Source organism: Hippocampus zosterae, chromosome 8, assembly GCF_025434085.1.
Source record: "Hippocampus zosterae strain Florida chromosome 8, ASM2543408v3, whole genome shotgun sequence".
In the NCBI taxonomy this organism is placed as follows: Eukaryota; Metazoa; Chordata; class Actinopteri; order Syngnathiformes; family Syngnathidae; genus Hippocampus; species Hippocampus zosterae.
Genome location: NC_067458.1, coordinates 6287153 through 6305535, shown reverse-complemented (window position 1 = coordinate 6305535; position 18383 = coordinate 6287153). Strand labels below are relative to the sequence as shown.

Sequence of the window (18383 nt, the reverse complement as noted above, 5' to 3'; positions counted from 1 at the left end):
ATTATACCGCAATCAGATCTGCCCCCCCCCTCCTCTTCCCCCAGTAACCAGAATATTTCTCGATGCCATCCAATCAGATAAAAGATCCAGTAGCCACAGAGTTTGAGTCGGGGTTATCCACTGTTCATTCCACTGGCAGAGAGCATTTTTTCTTGACACATAGGAGTCAGCATGTTCAGTGTTTTAGAAGAAGCACAAGTGTGAGAGGGGGTGGGGGGGAGGAACAAAGACTGGGTGGGGGCACATTCTGGGAGGAAACAAAAACTAAACCTAAGTACAATTATTTTGAGGCAAGGAAGAAGTACAAACCATTTTAAAATCCTGTCGCCTCAACACTGTATTTTACCAATTGTACAGACCTGAAAGCAGGGGTCTCCATGAAAATTAAAATCATTAAGTACTCAAAGCACTTCCCACTGTTACCTTACTCACCTACTGATGTTGCAATATCAGGAGCAATTGGAGTTTCAGTATCTTGCTCAAGGACACTTCGACATTGTCGCAATGGCCAGGGATTTAACCACCAACCTCTAGGTTGGGAAACGACTGCTCTACCCATGTCGGCCCCTAAATGTGACTCAGGCATGGGATTTTTAATGAAAATGAGTGGCATGCGCTTCAATTGGCCAGGAGTCGGCTCATTCCAGAATGGCACAAACACCTCCCAAGTCTGCCTGTGAAAAATCTCGGAAAATCTCAAAAGAAAGACAACTACATCCATGTGCACAGTTAGACTGTGCTTTGAGGTTGAGATGAAAAGAGGGCCTTCAATGTATCCTCATACTGTCCATACATATTTCTCCTGTGTGGTCATGCAGTCAATATCTGAATGCAAGGCACGGTTCCACCAGCCTGCATTATTGCCCAAAGACAAATCACAAATGACCTACTGACACTTTATTTTTCTGTGTTATGATGCCACTGCTGTGCATTGTCTGCAGCCGACTAAGCCGCTTGAATCCCCTCCATGCAATGCAGCGATTGGCAGCAACCCAGATCCCCAGATTTGTTCTAAACCATTTCAGTGAGTCCTTTTGTGCCAACTGTGGCTTAACGTAGGGGGGGGGGGGGGGGGGGGAGAGCCTCAATAACAAACCCAATTTTCCACGAGGATCCTTGCAGATGGGGAGGGTTTTGTATGTTTCCTCGGTCCAGTGCCGTTGTCACTTTTTCAGAGTGTCTTAATGTTTGGAACACTTTGATGCATGTCAGGATGAGGCGACCATCTGTTGGTTTACTGTAAAAAGAAGAAAGAGTTTCACTTGACACAACCTGTACTTTGAGTCTTTTATTTGCCAGTAGATTAAAGTTGGTCTTGTTGAAATGTGTCATGTGTGCGACCATCTGTCTTCTTCATTAAAGAAGAAACATTATCCTCTCATCTGTCTGATTTATAATATCATGTAGGCACCCAGGAGACAAAAATGTATGGGCGGGAGATCTGAAGATCTCCGATGTTTTCCTGGTATTTTTATCCCCTCTGACCCGCACATCCGATGATCACCATCTCCACCTCGGTATTCATGAATTGAGGTTGCGTGAGGACAGATGAGAGTCCCTGCGCCTGGAGGAGATGACAGTTAAACGTGCGGGGTTCTGAAACTCTTGGACACATGTGCATGCATGTGTTCAGCATTTGAGCTTCTGCTTTTTTTTAATGCACAGATGTTGCCGTAGCCGTAAATAAATTGCTGTACTTGAAGCTGTTGGACAAACAACATGATTCAGGATTGGCTGATCATTCTCTTCGTATATTACACATATTTGTTTTAAGTGCTCAAAGCAGCAAGTAGGCTATTTGGCAGATTTTGCTTCATTGATTCATGTTCCTCATGAGAAACTAAAGGGCAGAATTGAATGCAGCAGCAGCCAAATCAATTGGTCTCACCTGGCACAGGTTGCAGAACATTATTTTCTTCAGGAATCTTCTTGCTGCACCAGTGTACACGACAACATTATTTTTAGTTTTATTTTAATATTTTGTCATCTAAATATTGGACAATGAGCACGAGGCATACTGAATATCTGTATAACACCAGTCAGTTCACTGCACAATCTAATGAACGCCAGGCAACAAAACAAAAAGACAAATCCGTTTTCCCAATAATAGCGGACAATTATAATGTTCATGTTTATTATTTTGACTGGAGAATGTGGTCCCATATTACCATGTTTCACTTTTCTTTACCCCATTTAGCTAGATGAAGATTAGAAACACATCACTTCTACTTACTGCACTGCAATTCTTAACCCTTTCATCCAACATTAATGATAACCTGTAACCTAATGTAATATGATAGGCTGTCCACTGGAGTGACCGCTGTCCCTGATAGGGTTAAACACAGTCATGAGCACATGAATTGTATTTGGTTTGGTTTGGTTTGGTTTGTTTATTCAACATAAAACATATACAGTAATAATTTGACAGAAAATAAGGATTTCTTTGACAGTGCCAAATAAATATTGATCCAGCTCACGTATTGAATGTAATTAGATTGTGCAGGGTATTGTTGTTGTATGTCAGTCATAATGCTGCCAAGCGGAGGTGTTACGTCTCCATGCTTTGCAGTCTGCTCAACAATGACGTTCAAAGGGAGGACAGTCTGCAATAGTACTCTTGGATGGGATTACCGTGGTGGGAGAGGGGATGCTGGAGCTTTAGATTGATTAAAATGTAATCCTAAGGATAACCACGCCTCTGGACATCATGTGGCCAGCATCTTCATCGACCCCACCCCATCACACACATGCACATGCACACGCACACACACACACACACACACACACACACACACACACACACACGCTCCATGCTGTACACAACAACACAAACCCTATCTGAAGGCACATTCATTGTTTTGCTCTTTCTTACTCCCTGTTTTGTCCTTTGTAGGCTCTGAGAGAGGGTCAAAGAAAGCAGAGGCGCATTTCATGGGATCCTTCTATATGCCAGTCAGACTGGAAGCTTGATTGTACCTCTTCACTAGATCTCATTTATTGATGTTCGATTATCAATCGACCGACCTAACTCTGTACATTATTTTGCTGTCATTGATTAAGTAATGGCGGTCCAGTGGTTAGCACATTGACTTAATACAGTTGATTTGACTTGACTTGACTTCACAGTGCGCAGGTCGTGGGTTCGATCACAGCTCCGGCCTTCCTGTGTGGAGTTTGCATGTTCTCCCCGTGTCTGTGTAGGTTTTCTTCAGGTACTCCGGTTTCCTCCCACATTCCAATAGCATGCATAGCAGGCTGATGGAACACTCTAAATCAGGGGTAGGCAAACTACAGCCCGCGGGCCGGATCCGGCCCGTTGGTCTTCTTAATCCGGCCCGCCGAAGATTGGTGCACAATTAAGGTTTGATTGCATTCATTTCGTTTGGACTTGTAATGACAGATATTTCAACACCAGGTGGCGCAGTTACTTCAAGTTGCAGAGCACAGGGAGTGAGGGGAAGACAAAGAAAGAGGGAGAGAATAATGACCATGGAAGGGAAAGTGATATGTATCTGATTAAACGAAGTGGGGAGCAAAGTACGAAACATTCAGGAGATGCCTGGAGTCGGAAAGACTCAAATCTATGAGACTTTGAAAAGCAAGGAAGCGATTCTTACTCAGTCCGATTCTGGCAATTTTTTTATTGTTTATTGAACATAAAACATATACAGTAATAATTTGACAGAAAATAAGGTAGATAAAAAAGTAAAAAGAAAGAAATCAGTCTTCATTCAACACAGTTATTATGTTCAAGTGAGTAGGATGAAGTAAAAAACTTATCTAGTCCTACTTATCAGTCCGTTATGTGTTTATATCAACTAAATCATTTTTATATCAATCAGAAAAGAAAAAGTAAGAATAAGTCTCCATTAAGGCTCATACTTTACCCTTAACCGTGATATTTTTACAACTTTTGTTTTGTATCGGGGCTGCTCAACCTGTTCTGGTTTTTATTGTTTTTGTTCCTGATTGTAAAGTGTCCTTGGGTGTCTTGAAAGGCGCTTATAAATAAAATGTATTATTATTATTATTATTATTATATACATCCTCACCCTGGCACTCTTGTGTCAATTTTCTCTTGTATTCATAATGGATATTTCAATACCTTTCTCTATTTATCAACTTAGTTCTGATTTATCATTATATTTAATGTTTAGAATTTATCATTTTAACTCTGATTGATGTAGGTTGTTTGTACTATTTTTTTTAATTTGTTTTTGAAATCAGCAAGCGATTTACTCATTTTTAGGTCCGTTTCGAGATTATTCCACATATTAACACCTTTGCTAGATACACTTCTTTGCTTGATGTTTGTTCTTGTTTTGAGTTTTTTGAATAAGTTGGTACCACTTAATTCATAGTTGCTTTCTCGAATTTCAAAAAACCTCTGAATGTTTTGGCAGAGCAGGTTATTGTGTGCTTTGTACATTAATTGGGCGATTTTAAAGTCAACCAGGTCATAAAATTTCATCGTATTTAATTTGATAAATAGTGGATTTGTGGGTTCCGTATATTTTGATCTATTAATAATTTGAATTGCTTTTTTTTGTAGTTTGAGAATAGGGAGTGTGTTTGTTTTGCAGGCATTTCCCCATATTTCCACACAGTAGGTCATGTATGGTAATAATAATGAAGTGTATAATATGTACAAAGATCTCTTATTTAGCACTTCCTTGGTTTTGTAGAGGATCCCTACGGTCTTGGCTATTTTTCTTTTTACGTTATCGATATGTGGTTTCCAACATAGTTTTGAGTCTATTACTAATCCGAGAAACTTGGCTTCATACGCTCTCTCTATTTCAATTGAGTTTACCATAATTTTAGCTTGGTGTTTGATTGGTCTTGTGCCAAAAACAATTGACTTCGATTTTTTCAGGTTAAGTGACTATTTATTTCTTTCGAACCAGTTTTTTAATTTGTTTAATTCGTTTTCTACGGTTGTCAGGAGCTGTTTCAGATTTATTCCAGAACAGTAGAAAGTTGTATCATCAGCAAATAGGACACATTTAAATAGTTTTGAGACCTTGCAGATATCATTTATATATAAGATGAATAGTTTTGGACCAAGCACTGACCCCTGAGGAACTCCGTGAGTGATTTTCAGTTGATTCGTTTTTTTATTGTTGAGTTGCAGGTACTGATGTCTGTTTTCTAGATAACTTTTTATCCATTTATAAGCTACACCTCTAATGCCATATATTTCTAGTTTTTTCAATAATATACTGTGATCTATTGTGTCAAAAGGTTTTTTTAGATCTAGGAAAACCCCAACAGTAAATTCTTTGTTGTCTATATTAGTGGCTATTGCTTCCACAAACTCCATAACTGCCATTGAGGTGGTCCGTTTTTCCCTGAAGCCATATTGATTCTCACTTAACAGCGCATGCTTTTGTATAAAACTATCAAGTCTGCGAGAAAATAGTTTTTCTAATATTTTTGAAAATTGTGGTAGTAGTGATATTGGTCTATAATTTGTAAACAGATGTTTTTCTCCACTTTTATAGATTGGAATAACTTTAGCAATTTTCATTTTTGATGGAAAGATACCAGCTTTGAATGACAGGTTGCATATGTGCGTGAAAGGTCACACTACATATTCTATAATCTGCTTGATTATTGTCATATCAATATTAAAGCAATCAGTTGACTTTTTATTTTTAAAAGTTTTTATAATATTTGATACTTCTTCTTGTTTTACAGCAGTAAGGAACATCGTGGAGGAGTTTTTTTCTACGTATCTATTTCAAACAGGTTTGTTGGATCAGGAATTTGTTTTGCTAGGTTACTGCCGATGTTGACAAAATACTCATTAAATTCAGTTGCTATTTCTGCAGTTTTTTCCAAAATGGTATTTTTGCCTTTGATAAAATACTCTGGATAATCATTTTTTTCAGGACTATTTCTGAAAAAATCTAAGTATTTTCCATATTTCTTGTGTGTTACCTTTATTCTGCTCTAATAGTGCATGATAATGATCTCTTTTACTGGTTCTTATAATATTTACTAGTTTATTTTTATAGGTCTTATATTTTTTTCTGCTTCTTCAGTTCTGAATTTTAAAAACAATTTATAGAAATAGTTTTTCTTTTTACATGCGTTTTCTCTGCCTTTCGTTATCCATGGCTTACTTGGGTCTTTATACTTTTTAGAGACTTTAGTTAATGGAAAATGTTTATCATATAATGAGATTATAGTAGACTGAAATATTTCAAACGCTGTATTTGGGTCTTCGTTTGAGTAGACCTCGGTCCAGTTTTGTTTTTCTAGGTCTTGCTTAAAGGCATCGATGGAACGTTGGGTTCTTAGTCTTATTTCTGTTATACGAGTTGTTGATTTAGCTTTTCTATCGAAATAATTATGAAAAACTGCAAAAACAGGTAGGTGGTCACTTATGTCATTAATGAGAAGTCCACTTTCCATTTTATGATCAATCTTATTTATAAATATGTTATCTATTAATGTGGCTGTGTCAACTGTTATTCTGCTAGGTTTCAGGATTACTGGGAAAAAGCTGTTGCTGTACATAGTATTTATGAAGTCAGTTGTTTTTTTGTGTGTATTTGGGTTTAATAAGTCAATGTTAAAGTCACCACATATTATTCTTGTTTTCTTATCGTTGTAGTAACTGAGCATATCTGTTAGTTTTTTATTGAATGTGTCAATACATGTTCCTGGTGTCCTATAGATGCAACTTATGACGATATTTGATGCCTTTTTATTGTGTATTTCAATGGTTAGACATTCCAATTTCTATCCTCAGAGTGAATTGCTTGTGGCTCGAGTAAACATTTCCTTGAAGGGTTTGATTGTTATCATGTTAAAAACTTTCCGCAAACTGGACCGCTAATAAGAGTAGAAGATCAGTCAAATGTGTAGAGCGTGAACAACAGGGGGCTCAGTACACATCCTTGAGGAGAACCGGTGCTGAGTGTGATGGTGGAGGGGAATTTTACAGTATTATTGTCATACAAAGACATTGTGCTATCTTCTTTATTTTCTATTCTATTTCTAACTTTTGGCCCGGCCTGCCACAATATTTTCTGCTTCTCATTTGGCCCCCCCGGGAAAATAATTGCCCACCCCTGCTCTAAATTGTCCCTCGGATTGAGTGTGAGCGTGGATGATTGTTCGTCTCCGTGTGCCCTGCGATTGGCTGGCAACCAGTCCAGGGTGTCCCCCGCCTACAGCCAAAAGTCAGCTTGGGCTGTAGGCACCCCCCGTGAGCCTTCTGAGGATAAAGCGGATCGGAAAATGGATGGATGGATGAAAAAGTAATATGAATCATATATCGAAGGAAGAATAAGTGCTCATTTTGATCCTAGAGACAGCGAACTCATTGTTTAAAGGTCGTATTATTAGTAAAAAAAACAAATCCACACACTCACTCACACACAAAAAAAGGAAAGACTAATGCAATAGCGTTTGCAAGATAATTTCGCCTGTAAATAAACAAAATGCCTTTTTTGTAAGCTAATTTTGTTGGGCAGAAATGCATCTGATTTTGAACAGTCCAATTTCTCAAAGATCTTAAAAAATATCTTCCAAATGTATATGCGCTTTGCTCCAATTGGGTCTCTGTCATCCTTTAATTTGAGATCTGAACAACAGCTTCCCGCTGATTGGTTAGTTCCCGATATATGGGTATCTTGTCGCACCGTCTATCTTTGTCGTTGGCTTTTTTAAATTTAGTGGTCTGTCAGCAGAATTATGCAATGACGGTGCCCCGGGGCAACCATGGTCGAATGACAGCCCGGTCCCCCTGAAGGAAAAGTTTTCCATCAACTTGGTGACCTCACAGCCACCAGCAGGGATGGATCAATGCATGGTTTGACACACAAAAAAAAAAAAAAATGTTGAATGTACGCAATTTGATTTTGTCAAGTAGTTGCATCAAATAAAATAATTTTGGATCCAGAAATGGTTTTTTTAAGTATACTATACTTTTACCTAAAGTTCACTGATGATGGTTCTTGCAGGGCTCATGGTGGCCAGGCTTTATGTAGGACCCTGTAAAATGTGTTTGAATGTGTAGTTATTTCTCCTCCAGCATGTGTGAAGGTTGTTGATGAAGCCATGCGCCATGAAATGAACCCAAACAGTACAATTTGAGTTCAAAAAGGGTTTCTCCCAAAATAAATTGAAGAGGTTATTCAACTCCTCCCAAAGTGTCAGTCGATGTAAAGATTTACAGGCCTCGTGGTGTCGCTGACCGACATTTTCTCTTGAGTTGAATGGGCGCGTATTTCAATGAGTCACAATCCTACATCACAATGTTGTCAAATTGAAATCCCGGCGTTTTGCATGTCAAGATCACAGACTCTTTTTGACATATGTTGTACTATGTAAATCATGTCTATCAAAGTACATTTTAATTTACTCGGCCTGTTTATGTAAGTGAATATACTGCATCGTAAATTTCACACTGTCTATGGCACTTGGGCCAGCTAGTTTTGATGATGATGATGATTCTAATTTGTTGATGAATATTATTGTACTGCTTTCGCGTATTTCAATGAGTCACAATCCTACATCACAATGTTGTCAAATTGAAATCCCGGCCTTTTGCATGTCAAGATCACAGACTCTTTTTGACATATGTTGTACTATGTAAATCATGTCTATCAAAGTACATTTTAATTTACTCGGCCTGTTTATGTAAGTGAATATACTGCATCGTAAATTTCACACTGTCTATGGCACTTGGGCCAGCTAGTTTTGATGATGATGATGATTCTAATTTGTTGATGAATATTATTGTACTGCTTTCTTCTTCCAGCTCATGTTCTTAATGTTGATGTACTGACATCTTATGCAGACAGACAATCTGAAGGGACAGAAAAAGAAAGCACTAATGAGACAATAATACAAGAGAAAGCCATCAGAGGTTCTGTGTTGCTATATCTCTGAGCATAACAAATAGAGGCAAATTACTGTGCTCTGGAAACAACATCCGGTATGATGTAATTATTTGTCTATTGGCTCTCTTGCTTTGTACAAAACAAATTGCATTATGCGCTACTAAATTTCCTCATGTCCTTGTCTCTTCTTGTGGCTAGTCTTGCTCTATTCTTACATATACAGCAGGCATGTCCAAAGTCCGGCCCGGGGGCCAAATCCGGCCCGCGGTCAAATTTCATCCGGCCCTCGGCCCCTGTCATAAAATCAGTGCCGTCTGGCCCGCAGGTTGGGCGCAATGGAACACGTGTTGCATTGACTGAGGTCTCGTAGACTGGTGAGTATGTTTCATAGAGTACTGCTTCCCTCTAGTGGCTAAATGAGTAATAGCATTCACTAAATGAGTAATAGCATTTAGACACTAGAGGGCAGTAGCACTCTACGAGACATCACTCACGAGTTAACAAGACGTCACTCCGTGTTTATATTGACTGATATGTCATCTTTCAAATGATCCTTGCAGTTGTGGATATGTGTATTGCTTGTTCGTTTCCCTGTTGTTCGAGTCAAAGGTTTTGTGACTATTGAAAAGTCCTGGTGATACATTTTATGTTTCAAATCAATCAATTTGCACTCAGGAGGCTTCTGTTTAAGAAAAAGTCAAGTGAATAAGCAGTTGCATGTGATATACCTGTTTCAAATGAACCAAAAGAAATTCTTAAGATTGTTTCACATTTCCATTTTAATTTTAATTTCAACAGACTGGCTTACTAAAATTTGTTGAACAATATTGTTGTTCAATGTAAAGAATGTCAGCCAAGGTCGGCCCCCCGACATTTTACCACATAAAATCTGGCCCCCTTGGCAAAAAGTTTGGACACCCCTGATATACAGAATTCGACACACATCTGTCGGAATTTCAGGTTGGAAAAAAATAACCCAAAATAAAGTATTTAAAACATGTTCCACCATTAATGTGAGCTGCAACCTGTAGAATTCATCCATAAAAGTCATAGAAGTAAAAATCAGAATAAATAACAATAAACACAGTTATTGTCCAAAGGAGAAGATATTACACTGCAACAATATTTCCAAGAACCAGACCTACTTCCAAAACTAATGAAAATAAAACTGGCCATGGGACGCTGACAGGAGGCTGACAGCAAAATGCCAGCAACTGCATGATTTTCTTGCAAGTACAGCTTGCTTAATACACCTCCCGTCTTCTTCATGTGTCTAGGCTCTGGAGTAGGTATAGGTTAATCCTACAAAATAAAACCATCCTAAGGGGTCATAACCAAAGAAACACCTACCTACCCACCTACCAACCTACAGTGAAGCATGATTGTGGCAAAATCGTTCTTTGGCAATGTTTTTCTTCAGCTGGATCTGGGCCTTCGTCAAGGTGGATTGTGGTGGTTGGCAAAAAACCTTCAGCCATTTGCTTGGAATGAAAATGCAAAGATGTGCCAACTAGAACAACAGAACTTTATTTGGGGTTAATCAGAGGTACTTTGAAAGGTTTTGGGTGTGCGCTGACTCCCACTTAACGTTAGTTTTATTGTGATTAGTTAATTCTGACTCATCTACGGCGCCTGTTATAAGAGAGGGTGCACACTTGTGCAACCACATGATCTCGGTTGTCGGATTTTACCTTGGCTCTCGAAAATATTTCATCAATTGAATTGTACAGGGACAACAAACAACCAAACTGAGACCTACCTTTTGAGAAGGCTTCCAAACGGACTCGGTGTGGTCCGCACCAAATGCAGGACATGCGAACCATTTGGTCTTACCAAGGCACCGTCGCCAGGCATCGTGGGAAAAGATAGCGTGGAGTGAATGTTGTACTTAAGTTCATACCTGATTCTCCGTCTTCTGTTTAGCCACGCTCTTGCCAACGTGTAGTGAGGGCATGCAAAGCCTTTCCAAAATTAGAAACTGAGCATTGCGAAACCGGTGATGAATGAGCTGCTCTTGATGCTCACAATTCTTTTGCGCCTTGAATCACATCACAAATATGCAGAGCAGGAATGCAGCCGGTCGGAATGTTTTACTCCGTTTGTGAATTTGTGCTCTGCGTTCCACCCTCGTCGTTTCTGTCCAATGGGAGCCCCGATGGTCACACGTGTTGATGTATTTACAGAATATAATTCACTTGCAAAAAGTACAGTGTGAACAAGAACCACACCAAATGAAAAATAAAAATAAGAAATCTGCTATTGGGATGGACCAAAGGACTTTTCTGGTGTGAATATACCCTAAGAAAGAAAATCTCCGATGCAACCAAGTGGTGTGGTTTTCATCCTGAGTGGTGGCCATATTGCATTATTTTAATCAATATTTGACAGTCACGTCAATGCTTTGGTCACCTTGTTCATGAAGCCCTTGGGGCCAGTATCCGAGAGACTGGATTATTGGATGGCTGATTTTTTACAGTTACATTATTCAGCAGTTTATTTTGAACGACAGATCCCTTCGCAAAGATCTCACTTTGAAAGTTAACTTTAAACTAAACGCTTACTCAGTCTTAGAATTTCTCAAATCTGAGGTGCCGAAGTTATATGCTCAGAACTAAAACAATAGATTTACACTGCAACTGTGGCATATCACTCGAGACACTCTATGTAATTGTTCAACATTTTGCAGGATAATTGGTTCATATTCAACGTATACTATTAACCCTTTCATGCACCCTGTAACCTCATAGCATGATAAGCTGTCCACTCTAGTAACCGCTGTCCCTGAATGGGTTAATTCTCAGTTATATCTGGTCCAAATGAAATTCATTCATTCATTTTCCGATCCGCTTTATCCTCACAAGGGTCACGGGGGTGCTGGAGCCTATCCCAGCTGTCTTCGGGCAGTAGGCGGGGGAAACCACGAACCGGTTGCCAGGCAATCGCAGGGCAGACAGAGCCGAGCAACCATTCACGCTCACACCCACTCCTCGGGACAATTTAGAGTGTTCAATCAGCCTGCCATGCATGTCATTGGAATGTGGGAGGAAACCAGAGTACCCGGAGAAAACCCATGCAGGCCCGGGGAGAACATGCAAACTTCACACAGGGAGGCTGGAGCTGGAATTGAACCTCTGCACAGCGAGGTCAAAGCGCTAACCACTGGACCACCGGTCCTCCTCCTCATGAAAATTTTCATCCTTTATCCTCTTTTGACAACTCCTCTTCCCTTTTGACATTGTCACATAGTTAAAAGTGTACATGTCCAAAAATAACCACTGTCTCCAGCCATTCTACTTTCTTGCAGTGTAGCCAATTCAGACGGTTATTTTATTTTTTTCTGACATCGACATATCTCTATCCCAGCGTTAAGTAGTTGACATGTGGCCGCACTGGTGTCAGTGAAGCAACAGGAGATAGCGAGCTGAGCTATAAAACAGAGACAGGAGCAGTTTGATTCAGAACCAAGTGCACATTCAGTTCTGAAGAGGTAGAGGCAACAAATGTCATGGGACTTTAAACTCATCCGCTTTGGACATGAATCCCACTGCACTGAGCAGTTTTCTATTTCGACTTGCTTCCTGTTTGTGGCTCTCTCTTGTCCTCATTATAAGGTCATACCCTTTGAGTGTTTCCAAAATACACTGCAGTGGTTGTATGTCAACAGGACAGCACTGGTGGTTATGTAAAGTCTGGTCCACCACATCAACAATTAAACTGTGGTCATAGCAAGTATTCAGATTGCACATGACACGACACACACATTGAAGCAACGATTTATATACTTGTGAATTTACCTGAACCTTTTTTGGGACAGCGGTTACTGCAGTGGACAACTTATCATGTTGTCGGGTTGCAAGAAAGGGTTAAATTAGAAATGGTTAACAGTATTTGTTGGCATCTGCCATTGTTATAATGACTTTGCTCATCTCAGGCAATGTTTATTCCAAGACGAGATGTGGTTATACAAACAATTTTCATTCATCCGCCCATTTTCCATAAAGCTTGTCCTCATTATGGTCTCTGGTGGGTTTAGTCCTATCCCAGCTGACTTTGGACTGGAAGTGAGTTAAACCCTGGACTTGTCGCCAGGCAATCACAGAGCACACACATGAAACCAATTGCACACACATTCACATTCATATTTGTTGACCAATTTAGAGTCTTCAAATAACTTAACATGCATGTTGTTGGAATGTAGGAGTAGGGTCGGATGATTTTGGCGCCAGCTCACACATGACTTGGCATAAGTGGAAGAACATGAATGGATGAATGGATTTGAATTGAGCATTGCAGCCTGGAAGCAGGTACAAACTACGTTGTATGAAGGAATAAGATAAAAATCAATTTCTCTTTAAAATAATTTCCCTGCATTTTGCACCCTTTAAGTTAAATATGTACCAAAATACATCCATCACTTTAAATTCCGGAACATTATTACGCTTATCAATCCTGTTTTTGATTGTTCTCATTGCTGGTATTAAGGAGTAGAACAAACAACATCCTAATGAGAAAGTGCACAAGCATAAGCAGAGATGTGGTCTAGGCTACCATTGACGCTTGTGGAAGCACAGCCAGGTTTTCGCATGAACAATCTGTTTTCCTATCCAGTGCCTTCTGCTAATGCACTTTTATAATTGGCTTCCAGAGCTCTGCAAAATGGTAAAAAAAAAACAATATAGAAAGTAAGCTCAAGGAAGAACCACACTCAAGTTTTACTTATCGCTGTCAAAGCAGGCTATGTCAGTCTGTAATTTTGCTGCTGGAATTCATGTCAGGGATTTAGTAGCTTTGTATTTACTTTGATAGCCGCAAACTTACTAAATGCACCACACATATACTCAAATTGTTAAGTACGTGTTATTTATTCATATCAACATTTAGAAGTGTTTGTGACAATTAGCCGGCACGGTGGATGACTAGTTAGCGCATCTGCCGCATAATTTTGATCCACTGGTGAAAAGGATACTTTGATTTGCTCCTCTTTCATCTAGAACTGCTTCAAACAACAAAGTGTAGGCAGGAAAAGTGGTTAAGATTGCACGGCTGTCTGTGTCTTATGTGTTGTGTTGTATTATTTTGTCATTTGATGTCACTGTCCGTTTGATGGCGACATGGGCACCCACAGCGGCTCCTCTTGGAGTCTTGTCAACTGTTTGAGAGGGAAGAAATTTCATCTGTGCTGTATTTTGCTCATCCTGCACATTTGACAATAAAGTTGTACTTGACTTGACAATGCAGCGGTTGAGGGTTTGATTCTGGGCTGCGGCCTTCCTGTGTAGAGTTTGCATGCCCCTCCACCCCCTGTCGATTTTTTTCCATGTGCCTCGGTGTCCTCCGACATTCCAAAAACATGCATGGTAGGTTGATTGGACACCCTAAATTGTCCTTAGGTGTGATTTTGAGTATGAGTATGAAGGTTTTCCTCGTCGATGTGTGCCCTGCGATTGGCTGACAATCAGTTCAGGGTGTACCCTGCCTACTGCCCGAAGATAGCTGGGATAGGCTCCAGCACCCCTGCGGCCCTCATGAGGACAAGCTGATTAGAAACTGGATGGATGGATGGTTCAACAGTTAAATTCAACAGATAATTCTATGCAATAGAAAGTGCAGTTACCAGATTTAACTTTCCCCAAATGACGACAATGTTTCCAGAAGCCTGCTTGGAAGCACCGGAGGAGGACTCTGTCATGGCTAATATAGAGAATTCCCTGAGGGATTTTGCATCTCGTGTATAACATAACAGAGAAGACATTTCCCCTATTCCTGACTATGTTCGAAATTCCGACTGTGGCTGGGTCTACTGTCAAAGACATCTGGGATTGGTTCCAGCACAGACGGATGGATGGAAGCATGGATTGATAGGACAAATGTAAATTGTCCCATAACAACTGAGAACATCAAGGCTCAATCCAAAACACAGTCAAAACCAGTCACAACAGTTTTGCTCTTTAATATTTATTTAAGAGGCACGAAATACAAAATTTGACACACAAACTACGATGCAAAACCACTTATCTCAAGCTTTGGGAGAGCCCGAACCAACAAAATACAACAGCGTGTTTCTGGAATGTGGGAGAAAATGAAGTACCCAGTGAAAACCCACATAAGCACACAGAGAGAATGTTCATAAACACAAAAAAGCAGTGATTCAAAGACACGCTCACCATGATGTCAGGGTTGTGTTGTCTGTTAATTCCACTTTTGAGATTCTTAATAGTCTTGAGGAACATATTTCTGTCCGGTGTATTCTAAATACGTAGACGTACAGGCTAAGTACCTAATCTTCTTTTAATGGACAGCTGTTTGATTGTTCAAGAGATTTTCCTTCAAAGTGGAAAAACCTTCTTCTGTTCCTTCCAATTGGCACAATCACATTCCCCTAAACTCTTTATATGAGACAATTATACAAAGAAAGCCTTGTAAACATTCTTTTCAAAGCTTATGAGGGATAGCTAAAAAGGCTATCAGAAACTTAGGGGATTTTTGTAAAGGCAGAGCGGGAGTCTTGACTCAGAAATTGAGGGAAGTTGATTTACTGCTGCTTTACCTGCGGGTGCAGAAATAATCCGATTTCTGAAGGCATTAGAATCAAAAATATTCTTTTGCTTTGAAATATTGCCACATCATTTTCTCACAATGACACAACAGACAGGTAAAAATTGCTATTGTGTATTTCTCTTCCTCCTGTAGCCCCATTGTAAAACTCAATGCTCATTTGTCCTGACCACGGAGTGGTGCTAGCCTATTTCAAGAACCCAGTAATTTGAGGGAGGCTTAGCTACTGGCGAAATCCTCATTATGCTCTCTATACACATGCTAGGATGTTATGTGGCCAAGGACCACGCTGTGCTGTATATTCATTAAATTGTGTGTGTGTGTGTGTGTGTGTGTGTGTGTGTGTGTGTGTGTGTGTGTGTAGTTTGATATTCTAGACTAATTGTCTGCAATATTTGCTGACCTTTAACACTTAACTCGGGCTTTGCACTTGAACTCCCTATGTAATGATTGGATGGTTCTGCATCAGTTTGTGTGTGTGTATACCAAATATGCTGATGCACTGATAGAGTGATGAAGTATATTTAGTCTGACAGTAAGATACATAATGAAGTAGTGCAAATCATTATCCCTCTCGGATGGTGTCTCTTTAATCCCTTTTATCTTCCTGTCTGGCTTCCAGTGTTTTCATTCGTCTTTGCCTCTTTGCGACTGCTCAAAGTTGACATCATGAGAGCTTTTGCTGCGATTGCAAAGAATATTCTCATGAGTCTTGTCTAAATTGCCTTTTTTCTTAAAAAAAAAAATCCAAAATGTAGGCACTTTTCAGGCTGTTGCATCATCGCTAATTCTGCCAATACCTCAGTACCTCCTGTCGACCCTCCATCACTTCCTGAATGTTCCGGATGCTGTATAGTGGAACAAATCCACACATCAATAAATAATTATAATAGTTGCTCGTAGTCAATATTACATGTAGGCCACTATATTTGTGTGGCTCCAAATAGATTGGCTCACTTTAGTTTCTTCCACTAAAACTGAGTGAGCAAGACTTGTTCTGCAATTTTGAAGATGTTTTCTTATCATTCATTTTACTGTATATCATGACTTTAACATCCATTTTCCGATCCGCTATCACAAGGGTCGCGGGGGGTGCTGGAGCCTATCCCAGCTGTCTTCGGGCAGTAGGCGGGGGACATCCTGAACTGGTTGCCAGCCAATCGCAGGGCCCTCAGAGACGAACAACAATTCACAGTCACACTTAGGGACAATTAAGCGCCTTCACTCAGTCTGCCATGCATGTTTCTGGAATGTGGGGGAAAACTGGAGTACCCACAGAAAACTTTCGCAGACACAGTGAGAACATGCAAATTCCACACAGGAAGGCCAGAGCTGGAATCGAACATGGTACCTCTGCACAGTGAGGTCCATGTGCTAACCACACAACCACTGGGCGGCTGGGTCGCCATGACTTTAACAATATTACTCAATTAAATTTCTGCATTTTCAAAGCTTCAGTTCACTGCGCAATTCAAGACATGGTTGATAAATTAATAATAAATAAATCTTGTAGCTCAGAATAAAAAAAAACATTCCCGTAGTCAGCAGAAATCCTATTTGTCCTCCATGCTGTTCGAAGCTGAAAGGCTAGACACAAATGAGAGTGACCGTGGCGCCTTTTGTTTCGTTCTTATTTTACTCCTCCTTGAGCAAAGGAGGAGGTTGGGTAAGAAGAGTAGGTGACATTGATTTAATTTGATATCATTCTCCTGTTCAGGTAATACTCCCCCCTTTTCAATCTCAGGCTCACTATCGATGGGTATTGTCTTCAGTTTACAGCAGATTACAAGCTGCCCTTGGAATTTATGATTTATTTATGAGGTTTTTTTCCATCTCCATTAACGTGGTATTCTCACTTGATCTTCTTAAGGATCGGTTGGATTTTATGGGGCAGACTGCGACTGCATTGCTCACAAATTCTCCATTAGAATCGGTAGAGATTAGCACAATATGATTATAAAAGTCGAGCTTGATCGACATTTTACAAGTGTATACACGGGGCTTTTCTTCATCGTTTTAAGAGTAGTTTGTGATGTTTTGGGTGTCTATAAATTAAAACGGGGTTGTAAACACTGTAAAATGTTTCAAATGAAATGTCCTTTATTTTGTACGACCAATGTAGCCATTGCTCATCTGTTCCCTGTCGTTGACCGAAACAAAGATCAGGGTAGTCTTCTTTGTATAAACCTGTTGCCAACATATAAACAGAAAAAGAGGTTGAGCCATAGGTGTGAAACTCAGGTCCTGGAGGGCCGCCGTCCTGCATGTTTTCCAAGTCTCCCTGCTGCAACACACCTGATTCAAATGAACAGGTTCAATGTTAGGCTTGCACAGAGCTTGCTGATGATCTGATCATTTGAATCAGGTGTGTTGGAACAGGGAGACTTGGAAAACATGCCGGACAGCGGCCCTCCAGGACCTGAGTTTGACACCTATGGGTTAAGCCATTTGAAAGCCAATTAATCATACAGTAATGGTTCTCAGTTGAATAGGTTATCATACAGGGCTCTGAAGGTGTGTGTGGGTGTGTGTGGGGGGCGGGGAAGCAGCACATGAAACACCCTCGAGAGCAACTCAGATTCATTGGAGCAAAACAAGCATTTGTTCATTCGTTTTGGCACAGATGTGTGTCAATGTTCCAAGCACGGCACAGATAACCTGATGTAAATTTGCTCTTTCAGATGCATTCTGCTCTCCTTTAGCGCTGATGGCCGAAGCTGTGATGGAATGAGACTAATCATCATCTCATTCACACGTCGATGAAAGGATGAGGATATTTTAACAATGACAGAAGAACCAGGGCACAAAAGGGCTCTGCGCTGGGGATCATTTGTGTCAATTTTACTCATTTCTAATTTGCAGGCGCTCGTTGACACTCTCATTATTATTCACAGTGACTTCGTACTGCATTTCACGTGGCAGGTTTTGAATTCCCCAACTTGTTTAGATATTTGAACTGCTTAATAGCCG

At 40.1% G+C, this 18383-nt stretch overlaps 1 protein-coding gene and 1 long non-coding RNA gene across 2 annotated transcripts in view; one reads left to right on the top strand and one right to left on the bottom strand.

Moving 5' to 3' along the window:
• LOC127605634 (uncharacterized) overlaps positions 1-18383 on the top strand; it is an 86723-nt gene that overhangs the window by 14539 nt on the left and 53801 nt on the right. The window lies entirely within an intron of this gene.
• LOC127605750 (uncharacterized) lies at positions 8612-15467 on the bottom strand. The gene is made up of 3 exons (XR_007963646.1): positions 15023-15467; positions 9777-10994; positions 8612-9068 (listed from the first exon to the last, which is right to left on the bottom strand). It is a non-coding gene; the product is annotated as an uncharacterized LOC127605750 (long non-coding RNA).